At 43.5% G+C, this 22,649-nt stretch overlaps 17 non-coding genes and 2 pseudogenes across 17 annotated transcripts; all 19 read left to right on the forward strand.

Annotated features, from left to right (window-relative positions):
- Window positions 1-993: 993 nt before the first annotated feature.
- On the forward strand, window positions 994-1,112 carry LOC136740577 (5S ribosomal RNA). The gene has a single exon (XR_010813405.1). It is a non-coding gene; the product is annotated as a 5S ribosomal RNA (ribosomal RNA).
- Window positions 1,113-2,178: 1,066 nt separating this feature from the next.
- LOC136740610 (5S ribosomal RNA) lies at window positions 2,179-2,297 on the forward strand. The gene has a single exon (XR_010813436.1). It is a non-coding gene; the product is annotated as a 5S ribosomal RNA (ribosomal RNA).
- A 1,066-nt stretch (window positions 2,298-3,363) lies between these two features.
- LOC136740418 (5S ribosomal RNA) lies at window positions 3,364-3,482 on the forward strand. Its single transcript, XR_010813253.1, has one exon. It is a non-coding gene; the product is annotated as a 5S ribosomal RNA (ribosomal RNA).
- Window positions 3,483-4,537: 1,055 nt separating this feature from the next.
- LOC136740317 (5S ribosomal RNA) lies at window positions 4,538-4,656 on the forward strand. Its single transcript, XR_010813153.1, has one exon. It is a non-coding gene; the product is annotated as a 5S ribosomal RNA (ribosomal RNA).
- A 1,055-nt stretch (window positions 4,657-5,711) lies between these two features.
- LOC136740491 (5S ribosomal RNA) lies at window positions 5,712-5,830 on the forward strand. The gene has a single exon (XR_010813323.1). It is a non-coding gene; the product is annotated as a 5S ribosomal RNA (ribosomal RNA).
- Window positions 5,831-6,896: 1,066 nt separating this feature from the next.
- On the forward strand, window positions 6,897-7,015 carry LOC136740361 (5S ribosomal RNA). Its single transcript, XR_010813197.1, has one exon. It is a non-coding gene; the product is annotated as a 5S ribosomal RNA (ribosomal RNA).
- A 1,066-nt stretch (window positions 7,016-8,081) lies between these two features.
- LOC136740774 (uncharacterized) lies at window positions 8,082-8,190 on the forward strand (annotated as a pseudogene).
- A 1,055-nt stretch (window positions 8,191-9,245) lies between these two features.
- LOC136740318 (5S ribosomal RNA) lies at window positions 9,246-9,364 on the forward strand. Its single transcript, XR_010813154.1, has one exon. It is a non-coding gene; the product is annotated as a 5S ribosomal RNA (ribosomal RNA).
- Window positions 9,365-10,430: 1,066 nt separating this feature from the next.
- On the forward strand, window positions 10,431-10,539 carry LOC136740733 (uncharacterized; annotated as a pseudogene).
- Window positions 10,540-11,605: 1,066 nt separating this feature from the next.
- Window positions 11,606-11,724, forward strand: LOC136740319 (5S ribosomal RNA). The gene has a single exon (XR_010813155.1). It is a non-coding gene; the product is annotated as a 5S ribosomal RNA (ribosomal RNA).
- A 1,055-nt stretch (window positions 11,725-12,779) lies between these two features.
- LOC136740320 (5S ribosomal RNA) lies at window positions 12,780-12,898 on the forward strand. Its single transcript, XR_010813156.1, has one exon. It is a non-coding gene; the product is annotated as a 5S ribosomal RNA (ribosomal RNA).
- Window positions 12,899-13,964: 1,066 nt separating this feature from the next.
- On the forward strand, window positions 13,965-14,083 carry LOC136740321 (5S ribosomal RNA). Its single transcript, XR_010813157.1, has one exon. It is a non-coding gene; the product is annotated as a 5S ribosomal RNA (ribosomal RNA).
- Window positions 14,084-15,152: 1,069 nt separating this feature from the next.
- Window positions 15,153-15,270, forward strand: LOC136740739 (5S ribosomal RNA). The gene has a single exon (XR_010813539.1). It is a non-coding gene; the product is annotated as a 5S ribosomal RNA (ribosomal RNA).
- Window positions 15,271-16,325: 1,055 nt separating this feature from the next.
- Window positions 16,326-16,444, forward strand: LOC136740507 (5S ribosomal RNA). Its single transcript, XR_010813338.1, has one exon. It is a non-coding gene; the product is annotated as a 5S ribosomal RNA (ribosomal RNA).
- A 1,055-nt stretch (window positions 16,445-17,499) lies between these two features.
- On the forward strand, window positions 17,500-17,618 carry LOC136740504 (5S ribosomal RNA). The gene has a single exon (XR_010813335.1). It is a non-coding gene; the product is annotated as a 5S ribosomal RNA (ribosomal RNA).
- Window positions 17,619-18,673: 1,055 nt separating this feature from the next.
- Window positions 18,674-18,792, forward strand: LOC136740322 (5S ribosomal RNA). Its single transcript, XR_010813158.1, has one exon. It is a non-coding gene; the product is annotated as a 5S ribosomal RNA (ribosomal RNA).
- Window positions 18,793-19,858: 1,066 nt separating this feature from the next.
- On the forward strand, window positions 19,859-19,977 carry LOC136740324 (5S ribosomal RNA). The gene has a single exon (XR_010813160.1). It is a non-coding gene; the product is annotated as a 5S ribosomal RNA (ribosomal RNA).
- A 1,055-nt stretch (window positions 19,978-21,032) lies between these two features.
- On the forward strand, window positions 21,033-21,151 carry LOC136740464 (5S ribosomal RNA). Its single transcript, XR_010813298.1, has one exon. It is a non-coding gene; the product is annotated as a 5S ribosomal RNA (ribosomal RNA).
- Window positions 21,152-22,206: 1,055 nt separating this feature from the next.
- On the forward strand, window positions 22,207-22,325 carry LOC136740697 (5S ribosomal RNA). Its single transcript, XR_010813516.1, has one exon. It is a non-coding gene; the product is annotated as a 5S ribosomal RNA (ribosomal RNA).
- Window positions 22,326-22,649: the final 324 nt, after the last annotated feature.

Consider the following 22,649-nt stretch of genomic DNA (forward strand, 5'->3'; position numbering starts at 1 on the left):
TTCATCATTATTTCAGATTTGACTTCCCCAAATACACAGGCATACAATAGATCTTGTTCTCCAACGTAAACGGTCCCTAGTAACTAGGGTACATTCGTAAATAAATTGAGCATCATGGCTAGAAGTGACTAAATGTTGCCTAATCTTTCTCATCGAGAAATGACACAATTACAGCAACACAAAAAGGAACTCCACCGGACAAAGTTCAGTGCTCACAAGGAGCCTCATTCAACACACACGGTTCCATTCCCATTCATGCAAAGCACGAAAGTGTAAAACTTGGGAACATACTTGAGAGCAAAGATCACATTCAATCTCATTCAAGGCACGGATGTGAATGCAACGGGATGAAATTACTGAAATGATGCCTGCCCTCGAACTGTGATGATGGACTACCCGACTCGCCAATAATATTGGGTTCTGGTGTATTGAAATACAGGAGCTGCTGGATTTGTGTGTTTTCTTACCCCCTCACCATAGTTTGTCAAATGTTTAAACAACTGAACTTATATTCAAGGTTTGTTTCTCTTCATATGTTTTACTGGTTTACATTTGTCTCAGCAACCTGTTGAATGATTCTTCTGCTTTCAAAACAAAATGACAACAGGATGAATGCACACACTTGAAAATACAATACATGCAATGTTATGCATCATAGTGATGCAACCTCCTTTCAGTTTCATACTGCATGTCAATTGAAATCCTTACTGAAATGCACACCTTCTCAAGATTGCGCTTGACTGGCGTGTCAGGCACTCAATTACAGCTGTTTTATCAAGACAATGTGTTCGTTTTGTAAAATACAGTTACGGTCTGGTGTGGCACCCCAGCTAACGCACAACGTTGCCACAACGTTTCGTGTTAGCAGGGACTGTCTGCGGCGCGCTGGTGTGTCCCGGACTTTAGAGTAGAGAGACAGTTCAACTGCAAGTATGAGCGGCAGAAACGGATATTGCCTTCCCTTTAAGTAGAGCATCAGGGACAGCCTCCCCGGCTTACGGCCATACTAGCCTGAATACGCCCGATCTCGTCCGATCTCGGAAGCTAAGCAGGCTCCGGCCTGGTCAGTACTTGGATGGGAGACCGCCTGGGAATACCAGGTACTGTAAGCTTTTGCATCTTTTACACACCAGAGGGCGACAAATCACGAGTTTTAACTTTGGATACACGCAATTTCTTCATTATTTCAGATTTGACTTCCCCAAATACACAGGCATACAATAGATCTTGTTCTCCAACGTAAACGGTCCCTAGTAACTAGGGTACATTCGTAAATAAATTGAGCATCATGGCTAGAAGTGACTAAATGTTGCCTAATCTTTCTCATCGAGAAATGACACAATTACAGCAACACAAAAAGGAACTCCACCGGACAAAGTTCAGTGCTCACAAGGAGCCTCATTCAACACACACGGTTCCATTCCCATTCATGCAAAGCACGAAAGTGTAAAACTTGGGAACATACTTGAGAGCAAAGATCACATTCAATCTCATTCAAGGCACGGATGTGAATGCAACGGGATGAAATTACTGAAATGATGCCTGCCCTCGAACTGTGATGATGGACTACCCGACTCGCCAATAATATTGGGTTCTGGTGTATTGAAATACAGGAGCTGCTGGATTTGTGTGTTTTCTTACCCCCTCACCATAGTTTGTCAAATGTTTAAACAACTGAACTTATATTCAAGGTTTGTTTCTCTTCATATGTTTTACTGGTTTACATTTGTCTCAGCAACCTGTTGAATGATTCTTCTGCTTTCAAAACAAAATGACAACAGGATGAATGCACACACTTGAAAATACAATACATGCAATGTTATGCATCATAGTGATGCAACCTCCTTTCAGTTTCATACTGCATGGCAATTGAAATCCTTACTGAAATGCACACCTTCTCAAGATTGCGCTTGACTGGCGTGTCAGGCACTCAATTACAGCTGTTTTATCAAGACAATGTGTTCGTTTTGTAAAATATAGTTCCGGTCTGGTGTGGCACCCCAGTTAACGCACAACGTTGCCACAACGTTGCCACAACGTGGCGTGTTAGCAGGGACTGTCTGCGGCGCACTGGTGTGTCCCGGGCTTTAGAGTAGAGAGACAGTTCAACTGTAAGTATGAACGGCAGAAACGGATATTGCCTTCCCTTTAAGTAGAGCGTCAGGGACAGCCTCCCTGGCTTACGGCCATACTAGCCTGAATACGCCCGATCTCGTCCGATCTCGGAAACTAAGCAGGCTCTGGCCTGGTCAGTACTTGGATGGGAGACCGCCTGGGAATACCAGGTGCTGTAAGCTTTTGCATCTTTTACACACCAGAGGGCGACAAATCACGAGTTTTAACTTTGGATACACGCAATTTCATCATTATTTCAGATTTGACTTCCCCAAATACACAGGCATACAATAGATCTTGTTCTCCAACGTAAACGGTCCCTAGTAACTAGGGTACATTCGTAAATAAATTGAGCATCATGGCTAGAAGTGACTAAATGTTGCCTAATCTTTCTCATCGAGAAATGACACAATTACAGCAACACAAAAAGGAACTCCACCGGACAAAGTTCAGTGCTCACAAGGAGCCTAATTCAACACACACGGTTCCATTCCCATTCATGCAAAGCACGAAAGTGTAAAACTTGGGAACATACTTGAGAGCAAAGATCACATTAAATCTCATTCAAGGCACGGATGTGAATGCAACGGGATGAAATTACTGAAATGATGCCTGCCCTCGAACTGTGATGATGGACTACCCGACTCGCCAATAATATTGGGTTCTGGTGTATTGAAATACAGGAGCTGCTGGATTTGTGTGTTTTCTTACCCCCTCACCATAGTTTGTCAAATGTTTATACAACTGAACTTATATTCAAGGTTTGTTTCTCTTCATATGTTTTACTGGTTTACATTTGTCTCAGCAACCTGTTGAATGATTCTTCTGCTTTCAAAACAAAATGACAACAGGATGAATGCACACACTTGAAAATACAATACATGCAATGTTATGCATCATAGTGATGCAACCTCCTTTCAGTTTCATACTGCATGTCAATTGAAATCCTTACTGAAATGCACACCTTCTCAAGATTGCGCTTGACTGGCGTGTCAGGCACTCAATTACAGCTGTTTTATCAAGACAATGTGTTCGTTTTGTAAAATATAGTTCCGGTCTGGTGTGGCACCCCAGCTAACGCACAACGTTGCCACAACGTTGCCACAACGTGGCGTGTTAGCAGGGACTGTCTGCGGCGCACTGGTGTGTCCCGGGCTTTAGAGTAGAGAGACAGTTCAACTGTAAGTATGAACGGCAGAAAAGGATATTGCCTTCCCTGTAAGTAGAGCGTCAGGGACAGCCTCCCTGGCTTACGGCCATACTAGCCTGAATACGCCCGATCTCGTCCGATCTCGGAAGCTAAGCAGGCTCTGGCCTGGTCAGTACTTGGATGGGAGACCGCCTGGGAATACCAGGTGCTGTAAGCTTTTGCATCTTTTACACACCAGAGGGCGACAAATCACGAGTTTTAACTTTGGATACACGCAATTTCATCATTATTTCAGATTTGACTTCCCCAAATACACAGGCATACAATAGATCTTGTTCTCCAACGTAAACGGTCCCTAGTAACTAGGGTACATTCGTAAATAAATTGAGCATCATGGCTAGAAGTGACTAAATGTTGCCTAATCTTTCTCATCGAGAAATGACACAATTACAGCAACACAAAAAGGAACTCCACCGGACAAAGTTCAGTGCTCACAAGGAGCCTCATTCAACACACACGGTTCCATTCCCATTCATGCAAAGCACGAAAGTGTAAAACTTGGGAACATACTTGAGAGCAAAGATCACATTCAATCTCATTCAAGGCACGGATGTGAATGCAACGGGATGAAATTACTGAAATGATGCCTGCCCTCGAACTGTGATGATGGACTACCCGACTCGCCAATAATATTGGGTTCTGGTGTATTGAAATACAGGAGCTGCTGGATTTGTGTGTTTTCTTACCCCCTCACCATAGTTTGTCAAATGTTTATACAACTGAACTTATATTCAAGGTTTGTTTCTCTTCATATGTTTTACTGGTTTACATTTGTCTCAGCAACCTGTTGAATGATTCTTCTGCTTTCAAAACAAAATGACAACAGGATGAATGCACACACTTGAAAATACAATACATGCAATGTTATGCATCATAGTGATGCAACCTCCTTTCAGTTTCATACTGCATGTCAATTGAAATCCTTACTGAAATGCACACCTTCTCAAGATTGCGCTTGACTGGCGTGTCAGGCACTCAATTACAGCTGTTTTATCAAGACAATGTGTTCGTTTTGTAAAATATAGTTCCGGTCTGGTGTGGCACCCCAGCTAACGCACAACGTTGCCACAACGTTTCGTGTTAGCAGGGACTGTCTGCGGCGCGCTGGTGTGTCCCGGACTTTAGAGTAGAGAGACAGTTCAACTGCAAGTATGAGCGGCAGAAACGGATATTGCCTTCCCTTTAAGTAGAGCGTCAGGGACAGCTTCCCCGGCTTACGGCCATACTAGCCTGAATACGCCCGATCTCGTCCGATCTCGGAAGCTAAGCAGGCTCGGGCCTGGTCAGTACTTGGATGGGAGACCGCCTGGGAATACCAGGTGCTGTAAGCTTTTGCATCTTTTACACACCAGAGGGCGACAAATCACGAGTTTTAACTTTGGATACACGCAATTTCATCATTATTTCAGATTTGACTTCCCCAAATACACAGGCATACAATAGATCTTGTTCTCCAACGTAAACGGTCCCTAGTAACTAGGGTACATTCGTAAATAAATTGAGCATCATGGCTAGAAGTGACTAAATGTTGCCTAATCTTTCTCATCGAGAAATGACACAATTACAGCAACACAAAAAGGAACTCCACCGGACAAAGTTCAGTGCTCACAAGGAGCCTCATTCAACACACACGGTTCCATTCCCATTCATGCAAAGCACGAAAGTGTAAAACTTGGGAACATACTTGAGAGCAAAGATCACATTCAATCTCATTCAAGTCACGGATGTGAATGCAACGGGATGAAATTACTGAAATGATGCCTGCCCTCGAACTGTGATGATGGACTACCCGACTCGCCAATAATATTGGGTTCTGGTGTATTGAAATACAGGAGCTGCTGGATTTGTGTGTTTTCTTACCCCCTCACCATAGTTTGTCAAATGTTTAAACAACTGAACTTATATTCAAGGTTTGTTTCTCTTCACATGTTTTACTGGTTTACATTTGTCTCAGCAACCTGTTGAATGATTCTTCTGCTTTCAAAACAAAATGACAACAGGATGAATGCACACACTTGAAAATACAATACATGCAATGTTATGCATCATAGTGATGCAACCTCCTTTCAGTTTCATACTGCATGTCAATTGAAATCCTTACTGAAATGCACACCTTCTCAAGATTGCGCTTGACTGGCGTGTCAGGCACTCAATTACAGCTGTATTATCAAGACAATGTGTTCGTTTTGTAAAATATAGTTCCGGTCTGGTGTGGCACCCCAGTTAACGCACAACGTTGCCACAACGTTTCGTGTTAGCAGGGACTGTCTGCGGCGCGCTGGTGTGTCCCGGACTTTAGAGTAGAGAGACAGTTCAACTGCAAGTATGAGCGGCAGAAACGGATATTGCCTTCCCTTTAAGTAGAGCATCAGGGACAGCCTCCCCGGCTTACGGCCATACTAGCCTGAATACGCCCGATCTCGTCCGATCTCGGAAGCTAAGCAGGCTCCGGCCTGGTCAGTACTTGGATGGGAGACCGCCTGGGAATACCAGGTGCTGTAAGCTTTTGCATCTTTTACACACCAGAGGGCGACAAATCACGAGTTTTAACTTTGGATACACGCAATTTCATCATTATTTCAGATTTGACTTCCCCAAATACACAGGCATACAATAGATCTTGTTCTCCAACGTAAACGGTCCCTAGTAACTAGGGTACATTCGTAAATAAATTGAGCATCATGGCTAGAAGTGACTAAATGTTGCCTAATCTTTCTCATCGAGAAATGACACAATTACAGCAACACAAAAAGGAACTCCACCGGACAAAGTTCAGTGCTCACAAGGAGCCTCATTCAACACACACGGTTCCATTCCCATTCATGCAAAGCACGAAAGTGTAAAACTTGGGAACATACTTGAGAGCAAAGATCACATTCAATCTCATTCAAGGCACGGATGTGAATGCAACGGGATGAAATTACTGAAATGATGCCTGCCCTCGAACTGTGATGATGGACTACCCGACTCGCCAATAATATTGGGTTCTGGTGTATTGAAATACAGGAGCTGCTGGATTTGTGTGTTTTCTTACCCCCTCACCATAGTTTGTCAAATGTTTAAACAACTGAACTTATATTCAAGGTTTGTTTCTCTTCATATGTTTTACTGGTTTACATTTGTCTCAGCAACCTGTTGAATGATTCTTCTGCTTTCAAAACAAAATGACAACAGGATGAATGCACACACTTGAAAATACAATACATGCAATGTTATGCATCATAGTGATGCAACCTCCTTTCAGTTTCATACTGCATGTCAATTGAAATCCTTACTGAAATGCACACCTTCTCAAGATTGCGCTTGACGGGCGTGTCAGGCACTCAATTACAGCTGTTTTATCAAGACAATGTGTTCGTTTTGTAATATATAGTTCCGGTCTGGTGTGGCACCCCAGCTAACGCACAACGTTTCCACAATGTTGCCACAACGTGGCGTGTTAGCAGGGACTGTCTGCGGCGCGCTGGTGTGTCCCGGGCTTTAGAGTAGAGAGACAGTTCAACTGTAAGTATGAACGGCAGAAACGGATATTGCCTTCCCTTTAAGTAGAGCGTCAGGGACAGCCTCACTGGCTTACGGCCATACTAGCCTGAATACGCCCGATCTCGTCCGATCTCGGAAGCTAAGCAGGCTCGGGCCTGGTCAGTACTTGGATGGGAGACCGCCTGGGAATACCTGGTGCTGTAAGCTTTTGCATCTTTTACACACCAGAGGGCGACAAATCACGAGTTTTAACTTTGGATACACGCAATTTCATCATTATTTCAGATTTGACTTCCCCAAATACACAGGCATACAATAGATCTTGTTCTCCAACGTAAACGGTCCCTAGTAACTAGGGTACATTCGTAAATAAATTGAGCATCATGGCTAGAAGTGACTAAATGTTGCCTAATCTTTCTCATCGAGAAATGACACAATTACAGCAACACAAAAAGGAACTCCACCGGACAAAGTTCAGTGCTCACAAGGAGCCTCATTCAACACACACGGTTCCATTCCCATTCATGCAAAGCACGAAAGTGTAAAACTTGGGAACATACTTGAGAGCAAAGATCACATTCAATCTCATTCAAGGCACGGATGTGAATGCAACGGGATGAAATTACTGAAATGATGCCTGCCCTCGAACTGTGATGATGGACTACCCGACTCGCCAATAATATTGGGTTCTGGTGTATTGAAATACAGGAGCTGCTGGATTTGTGTGTTTTCTTACCCCCTCACCATAGTTTGTCAAATGTTTAAACAACTGAACTTATATTCAAGGTATGTTTCTCTTCATATGTTTTACTGGTTTACATTTGTCTCAGCAACCTGTTGAATGATTCTTCTGCTTTCAAAACAAAATGACAACAGGATGAATGCACACACTTGAAAATACAATACATGCAATGTTATGCATCATAGTGATGCAACCTCCTTTCAGTTTCATACTGCATGTCAATTGAAATCCTTACTGAAATGCACACCTTCTCAAGATTGCGCTTGACTGGCGTGTCAGGCACGCAATTACAGCTGTTTTATCAAGACAATGTGTTCGTTTTGTAATATATAGTTCTGGTCTGGTGTGGCACCCCAGCTAACGCACAACGTTGCCACAATGTTGCCACAACGTGGCATGTAAGCAGGGACTGGCTGCAGCGCGCTGGTGTGTCCCGGGCTTTAGAGTAGAGAGACAGTTCAACTGCAAGTATGAGCGGCAGAAACGGATATTGCCTTCCCTTTAAGTAGAGCGTCAGGGACAGCCTTCCTGGCTTACGGCCATACTAGCCTGAATACGCCCGATCTCGGAAGCTAAGCAGGCTCGTGCCTGGTCAGTACTTGGATGGGAGACAGCCTGGGAATACCAGGTGCTGTAAGCTTTTGCATCTTTTACACACCAAAGGGCGACAAATCACGAGTTTTAACTTTGGATACACGCAATTTCATCATTATTTCAGATTTGACTTCCCCAAATACACAGGCATACAATAGATCTTGTTCTCCAACGTAAACGGTCCCTAGTAACTAGTGTACATTTGTAAATAAATTGAGCATCATGGCTAGAAGTGACTAAATGTTGCCTAATCTTTCTCATCGAGAAATGACACAATTACAGCAACACAAAAAGGAACTCCACCGGACAAAGTTCAGTGCTCACAAGGAGCCTCATTCAACACACACGGTTCCATTCCCATTCATGCAAAGCACGAAAGTGTAAAACTTGGGAACATACTTGAGAGCAATGATCACATTCGATCTCATTCAAGGCACGGATGTGAATGCAACGGGATGAAATTACTGAAATGATGCCTGCCCTCGAACTGTGATGATGGACTACCCGACTCGCCAATAATATTGGGTTCTGGTGTATTGAAATACAGGAGCTGCTGGATTTGTGTGTTTTCTTACCCCCTCACCATAGTTTGTCAAATGTTTAAACAACTGAACTTATATTCAAGGTTTGTTTCTCTTCATATGTTTTACTGGTTTACATTTGTCTCAGCAACCTGTTGAATGATTCTTCTGCTTTCAAAACAAAATGACAACAGGATGAATGCACACACTTGAAAATACAATACATGCAATGTTATGCATCATAGTGATGCAACCTCCTTTCAGTTTCATACTGCATGTCAATTGAAATCCTTACTGAAATGCACACCTTCTCAAGATTGCGCTTGACTGGCATGTCAGGCACTCAATTACAGCTGTATTATCAAGACAATGTGTTCGTTTTGTAAAATATAGTTCCGGTCTGGTGTGGCACCCCAGCTAACGCACAACGTTGCCACAACGTTTCGTGTTAGCAGGGACTGTCTGCGGCGCGCTGGTGTGTCCCGGACTTTAGAGTAGAGAGACAGTTCAACTGCAAGTATGAGCGGCAGAAACGGATATTGCCTTCCCTTTAAGTAGAGCGTCAGGGACAGCTTCCCTGGCTTACGGCCATACTAGCCTGAATACGCCCGATCTCGTCCGATCTCGGAAGCTAAGCAGGCTCGGGCCTGGTCAGTACTTGGATGGGAGACCGCCTGGGAATACCAGGTGCTGTAAGCTTTTGCATCTTTTACACACCAGAGGGCGACAAATCACGAGTTTTAACTTTGGATACACGCAATTTCATCATTATTTCAGATTTGACTTCCCCAAATACACAGGCATACAATAGATCTTGTTCTCCAACGTAAACGGTCCCTAGTAACTAGGGTACATTCGTAAATAAATTGAGCATCATGGCTAGAAGTGACTAAATGTTGCCTAATCTTTCTCATCGAGAAATGACACAATTACAGCAACACAAAAAGGAACTCCACCGGACAAAGTTCAGTGCTCACAAGGAGCCTCATTCAACACACACGGTTCCATTCCCATTCATGCAAAGCACGAAAGTGTAAAACTTGGGAACATACTTGAGAGCAAAGATCACATTCAATCTCATTCAAGGCACGGATGTGAATGCAACGGGATGAAATTACTGAAATGATGCCTGCCCTCGAACTGTGATGATGGACTACCCGACTCGCCAATAATATTGGGTTCTGGTGTATTGAAATACAGGAGCTGCTGGATTTGTGTGTTTTCTTACCCCCTCACCATAGTTTGTCAAATGTTTAAACAACTGAACTTATATTCAAGGTATGTTTCTCTTCATATGTTTTACTGGTTTACATTTGTCTCAGCAACCTGTTGAATGATTCTTCTGCTTTCAAAACAAAATGACAACAGGATGAATGCACACACTTGAAAATACAATACATGCAATGTTATGCATCATAGTGATGCAACCTCCTTTCAGTTTCATACTGCATGTCAATTGAAATCCTTACTGAAATGCACACCTTCTCAAGATTGCGCTTGACTGGCGTGTCAGGCACGCAATTACAGCTGTTTTATCAAGACAATGTGTTCGTTTTGTAATATATAGTTCCGGTCTGGTGTGGCACCCCAGCTAACGCACAACGTTGCCACAATGTTGCCACAACGTGGCATGTAAGAAGGGACTGGCTGCAGCGCGCTGGTGTGTCCCGGGCTTTAGAGTAGAGAGACAGTTCAACTGCAAGTATGAGCGGCAGAAACGGATATTGCCTTCCCTTTAAGTAGAGCGTCAGGGACAGCTTCCCTGGCTTACGGCCATACTAGCCTGAATACGCCCGATCTCGGAAGCTAAGCAGGCTCGGGCCTGGTCAGTACTTGGATGGGAGACCGCCTGGGAATACCAGGTGCTGTAAGCTTTTGCATCTTTTACACACCAGAGGGCGACAAATCACGAGTTTTAACTTTGGATACACGCAATTTCATCATTATTTCAGATTTGACTTCCCCAAATACACAGGCATACAATAGATCTTGTTCTCCAACGTAAACGGTCCCTAGTAACTAGGGTACATTCGTAAATAAATTGAGCATCATGGCTAGAAGTGACTAAATGTTGCCTAATCTTTCTCATCGAGAAATGACACAATTACAGCAACACAAAAAGGAACTCCACCGGACAAAGTTCAGTGCTCACAAGGAGCCTCATTCAACACACACGGTTCCATTCCCATTCATGCAAAGCACGAAAGTGTAAAACTTGGGAACATACTTGAGAGCAAAGATCACATTCAATCTCATTCAAGGCACGGATGTGAATGCAACGGGATGAAATTACTGAAATGATGCCTGCCCTCGAACTGTGATGATGGACTACCCGACTCGCCAATAATATTGGGTTCTGGTGTATTGAAATACAGGAGCTGCTGGATTTGTGTGTTTTCTTACCCCCTCACCATAGTTTGTCAAATGTTTAAACAACTGAACTTATATTCAAGGTTTGTTTCTCTTCATATGTTTTACTGGTTTACATTTGTCTCAGCAACCTGTTGAATGATTCTTCTGCTTTCAAAACAAAATGACAACAGGATGAATGCACACACTTGAAAATACAATACATGCAATGTTATGCATCATAGTGATGCAACCTCCTTTCAGTTTCATACTGCATGTCAATTGAAATCCTTACTGAAATGCACACCTTCTCAAGATTGCGCTTGACTGGCGTGTCAGGCACTCAATTACAGCTGTTTTATCAAGAGAATGTGTTCGTTTTGTAATATATAGTTCCGGTCTGGTGTGGCACCCCAGCTAACGCACAACGTTGCCACAATGTTGCCACAACGTGGCGTGTTAGCAGGGACTGTCTGCGGCGCGCTGGTGTGTCCCGGGCTTTAGAGTAGAGAGACAGTTCAACTGCAAGTATGAACGGCAGAAACGGATATTGCCTTCCCTTTAAGTAGAGCGTCAGGGACAGCCTCCCTGGCTTACGGCCATACTAGCCTGAATACGCCCGATCTCGTCCGATCTCGGAAGCTAAGCAGGCTCGGGCCTGGTCAGTACTTGGATGGGAGACCGCCTGGGAATACCAGGTGCTGTAAGCTATTGCATCTTTTACACACCAGAGGGCGACAGATCACGAGTTTTAACTTTGGATACACGCAATTTCATCATTATTTCAGATTTGACTTCCCCAAATACACAGGCATACAATAGATCTTGTTCTCCAACGTAAACGGTCCCTAGTAACTAGGGTACATTCGTAAATAAATTGAGCATCATGGCTAGAAGTGACTAAATGTTGCCTAATCTTTCTCATCGAGAAATGACACAATTACAGCAACACAAAAAGGAACTCCACCGGACAATGTTCAGTGCTCACAAGGAGCTTCATTCAACACACACGGTTCCATTCCCATTCATGCAAAGCACGAAAGTGTAAAACTTGGGAACATACTTGAGAGCAAAGATCACATTCAATCTCATTCAAGGCACGGATGTGAATGCAACGGGATGAAATTACTGAAATGATGCCTGCCCTCGAACTGTGATGATGGACTACCCGACTCGCCAATAATATTGGGTTCTGGTGTATTGAAATACAGGAGCTGCTGGATTTGTGTGTTTTCTTACCCCCTCACCATAGTTTGTCAAATGTTTAAACAACTGAACTTATATTCAAGGTTTGTTTCTCTTCATATGTTTTACTGGTTTACATTTGTCTCAGCAACCTGTTGAATGATTCTTCTGCTTTCAAAACAAAATGACAACAGGATGAATGCACACACTTGAAAATACAATACATGCAATGTTATGCATCATAGTGATGCAACCTCCTTTCAGTTTCATACTGCATGTCAATTGAAATCCTTACTGAAATGCACACCTTCTCAAGATTGCGCTTGACTGGCGTGTCAGGCACTCAATTACAGCTGTTTTATCAAGACAATGTGTTCGTTTTGTAATATATAGTTCCGGTCTGGTGTGGCACCCCAGCTAACGCACAACGTTGCCACAACGTTTCGTGTTAGCAGGGACTGTCTGCGGCGCGCTGGTGTGTCCCGGACTTTAGAGTAGAGAGACAGTTCAATTGCAAGTATGAGCGGAAGAAACGGATATTGCCTTCCCTTTAAGTAGAGCGTCAGGGACAGTCTCCCTGGCTTACGGCCATACTAGCCTGAATACGCCCGATCTCGTCCGATCTCGGAAGCTAAGCAGGCTCGGGCCTGGTCAGTACTTGGATGGGAGACCGCCTGGGAATACCAGGTGCTGTAAGCTTTTGCATCTTTTACACACCAGAGGGCGACAAATCACGAGTTTTAACTTTGTATACACGCAATTTCATCATTATTTCAGATTTGACTTCCCCAAATACACAGGCATAGAATAGATCTTGTTCTCCAACGTAAACGGTCCCTAGTAACTAGTGTACATTCGTAAATAAATTGAGCATCATGGCTAGAAGTGACTAAATGTTGCCTAATCTTTCTCATCGAGAAATGACACAATTACAGCAACACAAAAAGGAACTCCACCGGACAAAGTTCAGTGCTCACAAGGAGCCTCATTCAACACACACGGTTCCATTCCCATTCATGCAAAGCACGAAAGTGTAAAACTTGGGAAAATACTTGAGAGCAAAGATCACATTCAATCTCATTCAAGGCACGGATGTGAATGCAACGGGATGAAATTACTGAAATGATGCCTGCCCTCGAACTGTGATGATGGACTACCCGACTCGCCAATAATATTGGGTTCTGGTGTATTGAAATACAGGAGCTGCTGGATTTGTGTGTTTTCTTACCCCCTCACCATAGTTTGTCAAATGTTTAAACAACTGAACTTATATTCAAGGTTTGTTTCTCTTCATATGTTTTACTGGTTTACATTTGTCTCAGCAACCTGTTGAATGATTCTTCTGCTTTCAAAACAAAATGACAACAGGATGAATGCACACACTTGAAAATACAATACATGCAATGTTATGCATCATAGTGATGCAACCTCCTTTCAGTTTCATACTGCATGTCAATTGAAATCCTTACTGAAATGCACACCTTCTCAAGATTGCGCTTGACTGGCGTGTCAGGCACTCAATTACAGCTGTTTTATCAAGAGAATGTGTTCGTTTTGTAATATATAGTTCCGGTCTGGTGTGGCACCCCAGCTAACGCACAACGTTGCCACAATGTTGCCACAACGTGGCGTGTTAGCAGGGACTGTCTGCGGCGCGCTGGTGTGTCCCGGGCTTTAGAGTAGAGAGACAGTTCAACTGTAAGTATGAACGGCAGAAACGGATATTGCCTTCCCTTTAAGTAGAGCGTCAGGGACAGCCTCCCTGGCTTACGGCCATACTAGCCTGAATACGCCCGATCTCGTCCGATCTCGGAAGCTAAGCAGGCTCGGGCCTGGTCAGTACTTGGATGGGAGACCGCCTGGGAATACCAGGTGCTGTAAGCTTTTGCATCTTTTACACACCAGAGGGCGACAAATCACAAGTTTTAACTTTGGATACACGCAATTTCATCATTATTTCAGATTTGACTTCCCCAAATACACAGGCATACAATAGATCTTGTTCTCCAACGTAAACGGTCCCTAGTAACTAGGGTACATTCGTAAATAAATTGAGCATCATGGCTAGAAGTGACTAAATGTTGCCTAATCTTTCTCATCGAGAAATGACACAATTACAGCAACACAAAAAGGAACTCCACCGGACAAAGTTCAGTGCTCACAAGGAGCTTCATTCAACACACACGGTTGCATTCCCATTCATGCAAAGCACGAAAGTGTAAAACTTGGGAACATACTTGAGAGCAAAGATCACATTCAATCTCATTCAAGGCACGGATGTGAATGCAACGGGATGAAATTACTGAAATGATGCCTGCCCTCGAACTGTGATGATGGACTACCCGACTCGCCAATAATATTGGGTTCTGGTGTATTGAAATACAGGAGCTGCTGGATTTGTGTGTTTTCTTACCCCCTCACCATAGTTTGTCAAATGTTTAAACAACTGAACTTATATTCAAGGTTTGTTTCTCTTCATATGTTTTACTGGTTTACATTTGTCTCAGCAACCTCAGCAAAAATGATTCTTCTACTTTCAAAACAAAATGACAACAGGATGAATGCACACACTTGAAAATACAATACATGCAATGTTATGCATCATAGTGATGCAACCTCCTTTCAGTTTCATACTGCATGTCAATTGAAATCCTTACTGAAATGCACACCTTCTCAAGATTGCGCTTGACTGGCGTGTCAGGCACTCAATTACAGCTGTTTTATCAAGACAATGTGTTCGTTTTGTAATATATAGTTCCGGTCTGGTGTGGCACCCCAGCTAACGCACAACGTTGCCACAATGTTGCCACAACGTGGCGTGTTAGCAGGGACTGTCTGCGGCGCGCTGGTGTGTCCCGGGCTTTAGAGTAGAGAGACAGTTCAACTGTAAGTATGAACGGCAGAAACGGATATTGCCTTCCCTTTAAGTAGAGCGTCAGGGACAGCCTCCCTGGCTTACGGCCTACTAGCCTGAATACGCCCGATCTCGTCCGATCTCGGAAGCTAAGCAGGCTCGGGCCTGGTCAGTACTTGGATGGGAGACCGCCTGGGTATACCAGGTGCTGCAAGCTTTTGCATCTTTTACACACCAGAGGGCGACAAATCACGATTTTTAACTTTGGATACACGCAATTTCATCATTATTTCAGATTTGACTTCCCCAAATACACAGGCATACAATAGATCTTGTTCTCCAACGTAAACGGTCCCTAGTAACTAGGGTACATTCGTAAATAAATTGAGCATCATGGCTAGAAGTGACTAAATGTTGCCTAATCTTTCTCATCGAGAAATGACACAATTACAGCAACACAAAAAGGAACTCCACCGGACAAAGTTCACTGCTCACAAGGAGCCTCATTCAACACACACGGTTCCATTCCCATTCATGCAAAGCACGAAAGTGTAAAACTTGGGAACATACTTGAGAGCAAAGATCACATTCAATCTCATTCAAGGCACGGATGTGAATGCAACGGGATGAAATTACTGAAATGATGCCTGCCCTCGAACTGTGATGATGGCTTACCCGACTCGCCAATAATATTGGGTTCTGGTGTATTGAAATACAGGAGCTGCTGGATTTGTGTGTTTTCTTACCCCCTCACCATAGTTTGTCAAATGTTTAAACAACTGAACTTATATTCAAGGTTTGTTTCTCTTCATATGTTTTACTGGTTTACATTTGTCTCAGCAACCTGTTGAATGATTCTTCTGCTTTCAAAACAAAATGACAACAGGATGAATGCACACACTTGAAAATACAATACATGCAATGTTATGCATCATAGTGATGCAACCTCCTTTCAGTTTCATACTGCATGTCAATTGAAATCCTTACTGAAATGCACACCTTCTCAAGATTGCGCTTGACTGGCGTGTCAGGCACTCAATTACAGCTGTTTTATCAAGACAATGTGTTCGTTTTGTAATATATAGTTCCGGTCTGGTGTGGCACCCCAGCTAACGCACAACGTTGCCACAACGTTTCGTGTTAGCAGGGACTGTCTGCAGCGTGCTGGTGTGTCCCGGACTTTAGAGTAGAGAGACAGTTCAACTGCAAGTATGAGCGGCAGAAACGGATATTGCCTTCCCTTTAAGTAGAGGGTCAAGGACAGCCTCCCTGGCTTACGGCCATACTAGCCTGAATACGCCCGATCTCGTCCGATCTCGGAAGCTAAGCAGGCTCGGGCCTGGTCAGTACTTGGATGGGAGACCGCCTGGGAATACCAGGTGCTGTAAGATTTTGCATCTTTTACACACCAGAGGGCGACAAATCACGAGTTTTAACTTTGGATACACGCAATTTCATCATTATTTCAGATTTGACTTCCCCAAATACACAGGCATACAATAGATCTTGTTCTCCAACGTAAACGGTCCCTAGTAACTAGGGTACATTCGTAAATAAATTGAGCATCATGGCTAGAAGTGACTAAATGTTGCCTAATCTTTCTCATCGAGAAATGACACAATTACAGCAACACAAAAAGGAACTCCACCGGACAAAGTTCAGTGCTCACAAGGAGCCTCATTCAACACACACGGTTCCATTCCCATTCATGCAAAGCACGAAAGTGTAAAACTTGGGAACATACTTGAGAGCAAAGATCATATTCAATCTCATTCAAGGCACGGATGTGAATGCAACGGGATGAAATTACTGAAATGATGCCTGCTCTCGAACTGTGATGATGGACTACCCGACTCGCCAATAATATTGGGTTCTGGTGTATTGAAATACAGGAGCTGCTGGATTTGTGTGTTTTCTTACCCCCTCACCATAGTTTGTCAAATGTTTAAACAACTGAACTTATATTCAAGGTTTGTTTCTCTTCATATGTTTTACTGGTTTACATTTGTCTCAGCAACCTGTTGAATGATTCTTCTGCTTTCAAAACAAAATGACAACAGGATGAATGCACACACTTGAAAATACAATACATGCAATGTTATGCATCATAGTGATGCAACCTCCTTTCAGTTTCATACTGCATGTCAATTGAAATCCTTACTGAAATGCACACCTTCTCAAGATTGCGCTTGACTGGCGTGTCAGGCACTCAATTACAGCTGTATTATCAAGACAATGTGTTCGTTTTGTAAAATATAGTTCCGGTCTGGTGTGGCACCCCAGCTAACGCACAACGTTGCCACAACGTTTCGTGTTAGCAGGGACTGTCTGCAGCGTGCTGGTGTGTCCCGGACTTTAGAGTAGAGAGACAGTTCAACTGCAAGTATGAGCGGCAGAAACGGATATTGCCTTCCCTTTAAGTAGAGGGTCAAGGACAGCCTCCCTGGCTTACGGCCATACTAGCCTGAATACGCCCGATCTCGTCCGATCTCGGAAGCTAAGCAGGCTCGGGCCTGGTTAGTACTTGGATGGGAGACCGCCTGGGAATACCAGGTGCTGTAAGCTTTTTCATCTTTTACACACCAGAGGGCGACAAATCACGAGTTTTAACTTTGGATACACGCAATTTCATCATTATTTCAGATTTGACTTCCCCAAATACACAGGCATACAATAGATCTTGTTCTCCAACGTAAACGGTCCCTAGAAACTAGGGTACATTCGTAAATAAATTCAGCATCATGGCTAGAAGTGACTAAATGTTGCCTAATCTATCTCATCGAGAAATGACACAATTACAGCAACACAAAAAGGAACTCCACCGGACAAAGTTCAGTGCTCACAAGGAGCCTCATTCAACACACACGGTTCCATTCCCATTCATGCAAAGCACGAAAGTGTAAAACTTGGGAACATACTTGAGAGCAAAGATCACATTCAATCTCATTCAAGGCACGGATGTGAATGCAACGGGATGAAATAACTGAAATGATGCCTGCCCTCGAACTGTGATGATGGACTACCCGACTCGCCAATAATATTGGCTTCTGGTGTATTGAAATACAGGAGCTGCTGGATGTGTGTGTTTTCTTACCCCCTCACCATAGTTTGTCAAATGTTTAAACAACTGAACTTATATTCAAGGTTTGTTTCTCTTCATATGTTTTACTGGTTTACATTTGTCTCAGCAACCTGTTGAATGATTCTTCTGCTTTCAAAACAAAATGACAACAGGATGAATGCACACACTTGAAAATACAATACATGCAATGTTATGCATCATAGTGATGCAACCTCCTTTCAGTTTCATACTGCATGTCAATTGAAATCCTTACTGAAATGCACACCTTCTCAAGATTGCGCTTGACTGGCGTGTCAGGCACTCAATTACAGCTGTTTTATCAAGACAATGTGTTCGTTTTGTAATATATAGTTCCGGTCTGGTGTGGCACCCCAGCTAACGCACAACGTTGCCACAACGTTTCGTGTTAGCAGGGACTGTCTGCGGCGCGCTGGTGTGTCCCGGACTTTAGAGTAGAGAGACAGTTCAACTGCAAGTATGAGCGGCAGAAACGGATATTGCCTTCCCTTTAAGTAGAGCGTCAGGGATAGCCTCCCTGGCTTACGGCCATACTAGCCTGAATACGCCCGATCTCGTCCGATCTCGGAAGCTAAGCAGGCTCGGGCCTGGTCAGTACTTGGATGGGAGACCGCCTGGGAATACCAGGTGCTGTAAGCTTTTGCATCTTTTACACACCAGAGGGCGACAAATCACGAGTTTTAACTTTGGATACACGCAATTTCATCATTATTTCAGATTTGACTTCCCCAAATACACAGGCATACAATAGATCTTGTTCTCCAACGTAAACGGTCCCTAGTAACTAGGGTACATTCGTAAATAAATTGAGCATCATGGCTAGAAGTGACTAAATGTTGCCTAATCTATCTCATCGAGAAATGACACAATTACAGCAACACAAAAAGGAACTCCACCGGACAAAGTTCAGTGCTCACAAGGAGCCTCATTCAACACAAACGGTTCCATTCCCATTCATGCAAAGCACGAAAGTGTAAAACTTGGGAACATACTTGAGAGCAAAGATCACATTCAATCTCATTCAAGGCACGGATGTGAATGCAACGGGATGAAATTACTGAAATGATGCCTGCCCTCGAACTGTGATGATGGACTACCCGACTCGCCAATAATATTGGGTTCTGGTGTATTGAAATACAGGAGCTGCTGGATTTGTATGTTTTCTTACCCCCTCACCATACTTTCTCAAATGTTTAAACAACTGAACTTATATTCAAGGTTTGTTTCTCTTCATATGTTTTACTGGTTTACATTTGTCTCAGCAACCTGTTGAATGATTCTTCTGCTTTCAAAACAAAATGACAACAGGATGAATGCACACACTTGAAAATACAATACATGCAATGTTATGCATCATAGTGATGCAACCTCCTTTCAGTTTCATACTGCTTGTCAATTGAAATCCTTACTGAAATGCACACCTTCTCAAGATTGCGCTTGACTGGCGTGTCAGGCACTAAATTACAGCTGTTTTATCAAGACAATGTGTTCGTTTTGTAATATATAGTTCCGGTCTGGTGTGGCACCCCAGCTAACGCACAACGTTGCCACAATGTTGCCACAACGTGGCATGTTAGCAGGGACTGTCTGCGGCGCACTGGTGTGTCCCGGGCTTTAGAGTAGAGAGACAGTTCAACTGTAAGTATGAACGGCAGAAACGGATATTGCCTTCCCTTTAAGTAGAGCGTCAGGGACAGCCTCCCTGGCTTACGGCCATACTAGCCTGAATACGCCCGATCTCGTCCGATCTCGGAAGCTAAGCAGGCTCGGGCCTGGTCAGTACTTGGATGGGAGACCGCCTGGGAATACCAGGTGCTGTAAGCTTTTGCATCTTTTACACGCCAGAGGGCGACAAATCACGAGTTTTAACTTTGGATACACGCAATTTCATCATTATTTCAGATTTGACTTCCCCAAATACACAGGCATACAATAGATCTTGTTCTCCAACGTAAACGGTCCCTAGTAACTAGGGTACATTCGTAAATAAATTGAGCATCATGGCTAGAAGTGACTAAATGTTGCCTAATCTTTCTCATCGAGAAATGACACAATTACAGCAACACAAAAAGGAACTCCACCGGACAAAGTTCAGTGCTCACAAGGAGCCTCATTCAACACACACGGTTCCATTCCCATTCATGCAAAGCACGAAAGTGTAAAACTTGGGAACATACTTGAGAGCAAAGATCACATTCAATCTCATTCAAGGCACGGATGTGAATGCAACGGGATGAAATTACTGAAATGATGCCTGCCCTCGAACTGTGATGATGGACTACCCGACTCGCCAATAATATTGGGTTCTGGTGTATTGAAATACAGGAGCTGCTGGATTTGTGTGTTTTCTTACCCCCTCACCATAGTTTGTCAAATGTTTAAACAACTGAACTTATATTCAAGGTTTGTTTCTCTTCATATGTTTTACTGGTTTACATTTGTCTCAGCAACCTGTTGAATGATTCTTCTGCTTTCAAAACAAAATGACAACAGGATGAATGCACACACTTGAAAATACAATACATGCAATGTTATGCATCATAGTGATGCAACCTCCTTTCAGTTTCATACTGCATGTCAATTGAAATCCTTACTGAAATGCACACCTTCTCAAGATTGCGCTTGACTGGCGTGTCAGGCACACAATTACAGCTGTATTATCAAGACAATGTGTTCGTTTTGTAAAATATAGTTCCGGTCTGGTGTGGCACCCCAGCTAACGCACAACGTTGCCACAACGTGGCATGTTAGCAGGGACTGTCTGCGGTGCGCTGGTGTGTCCCGGGCTTTAGAGTAGAGAGACAGTTCAACTGTAAGTATGAACGGCAGAAACGGATATTGCCTTCCCTTTAAGTAGAGCGTCAGGGACAGCCTCCCTGGCTTACGGCCATACTAGCCTGAATACGCCCGATCTCATCAGATCTCGGAAGCCAAGCGGGCTCGGGCCTGGTCAGTACTTGGATGGGAGACCGCCTGGGAATACCAGGTGCTGTAAGCTTTTGCATCTTTTACACACCAGAGGGCGACAAATCACGAGTTTTAACTTTGGATACACGCAATTTCATCATTATTTCAGATTTGACTTCCCCAAATACACAGGCATACAATAGATCTTGTTCTCCAACGTAAACGGTCCCTAGTAACTAGGGTACATTCGTAAATAAATTGAGCATCATGGCTAGAAGTGACTAAATGTTGCCTAATCTTTCTCATCAAGAAATGACACAATTACAGCAACACAAAAAGGAACTCCACCGGACAAAGTTCAGTGCTCACAAGGAGCCTCATTCAACACACACGGTTCCATTCCCATTCATGCAAAGCACGAAAGTGTAAAACTTGGGAACGTACTTGAGAGCAAAGATCACATTCAATCTCATTCAAGGCACGGATGTGAATGCAACGGGATGAAATTACTGAAATGATGCCTGCCCTCGAACTGTGATGATGGACTACCCGACTCGCCAATAATATTGGGTTCTGGTGTATTGAAATACAGGAGCTGCTGGATTTGTGTGTTTTCTTACCCCCTCACCATAGTTTGTCAAATGTTTAAACAACTGAACTTATATTCAAGGTTTGTTTCTCTTCATATGTTTTACTGGTTTACATTTGTCTCAGCAACCTGTTGAATGATTCATCTGCTTTCAAAACAAAATGACAACAGGATGAATGCACACACTTGAAAATACACTACATGCAATGTTATGCATCATAGTGATGCAACCTCCTTTCAGTTTCATACTGCATGTCAATTGAAATCCTTACTGAAATGCACACCTTCTCAAGATTGCGCTTGACTGGCGTGACAGGCACTCAATTACAGCTGTTTTATCAAGACAATGTGTTCGTTTTGTAAAATATAGTTCCGGTCTGGTGTGGCACCCCAGCTAACGCACAACGTTGCCACAACGTGGCGTGTTAGCAGGGACAGTCTGCGGCGCGCTGGTGTGTCCCGGGCTTTAGAGTAGAGAGACAGTTCAACTGTAAGTATGAACGGCAGAAACGGATATTGCCTTCCCTTTAAGTAGAGCGTCAGGAACAGCCTCCCTGGCTTATGGCCATTCTAGCCTGAATACGCCCGATCTCGTCCGATCTCGGAAGCCAAGCAGGCTCGGGCCTGGTCAGCACTTGGATGGGAGACCGCCTGGGAATACCAGGTGCTGTAAGCTTTTGCACCTTTTACACACCAGAGGGCGACAAATCACGAGTTTTAACTTTGGATACACACAATTTCATCATTATTTCAGATTTGACTTCCCCAAATACACAGGCATACAATAGATCTTGTTCTCCAACGTAAACGGTCCCTAGTAACTAGGGTACATTCGTAACTAAATTGAGCATCATGGCTAGAAGTGACTAAATGTTGCCTAATCTTTCTCATCAAGAAATGACACAATTACAGCAACACAAAAAGGAACTCCACCGGACAAAGTTCAGTGCTCACAAGGAGCCTCATTCAACACACACGGTTCCATTCCCATTCATGCAAA

This window comes from Amia ocellicauda, unplaced genomic scaffold (genome assembly GCF_036373705.1).
Source record: "Amia ocellicauda isolate fAmiCal2 unplaced genomic scaffold, fAmiCal2.hap1 HAP1_SCAFFOLD_64, whole genome shotgun sequence".
Classification (NCBI taxonomy): Eukaryota; Metazoa; Chordata; class Actinopteri; order Amiiformes; family Amiidae; genus Amia; species Amia ocellicauda.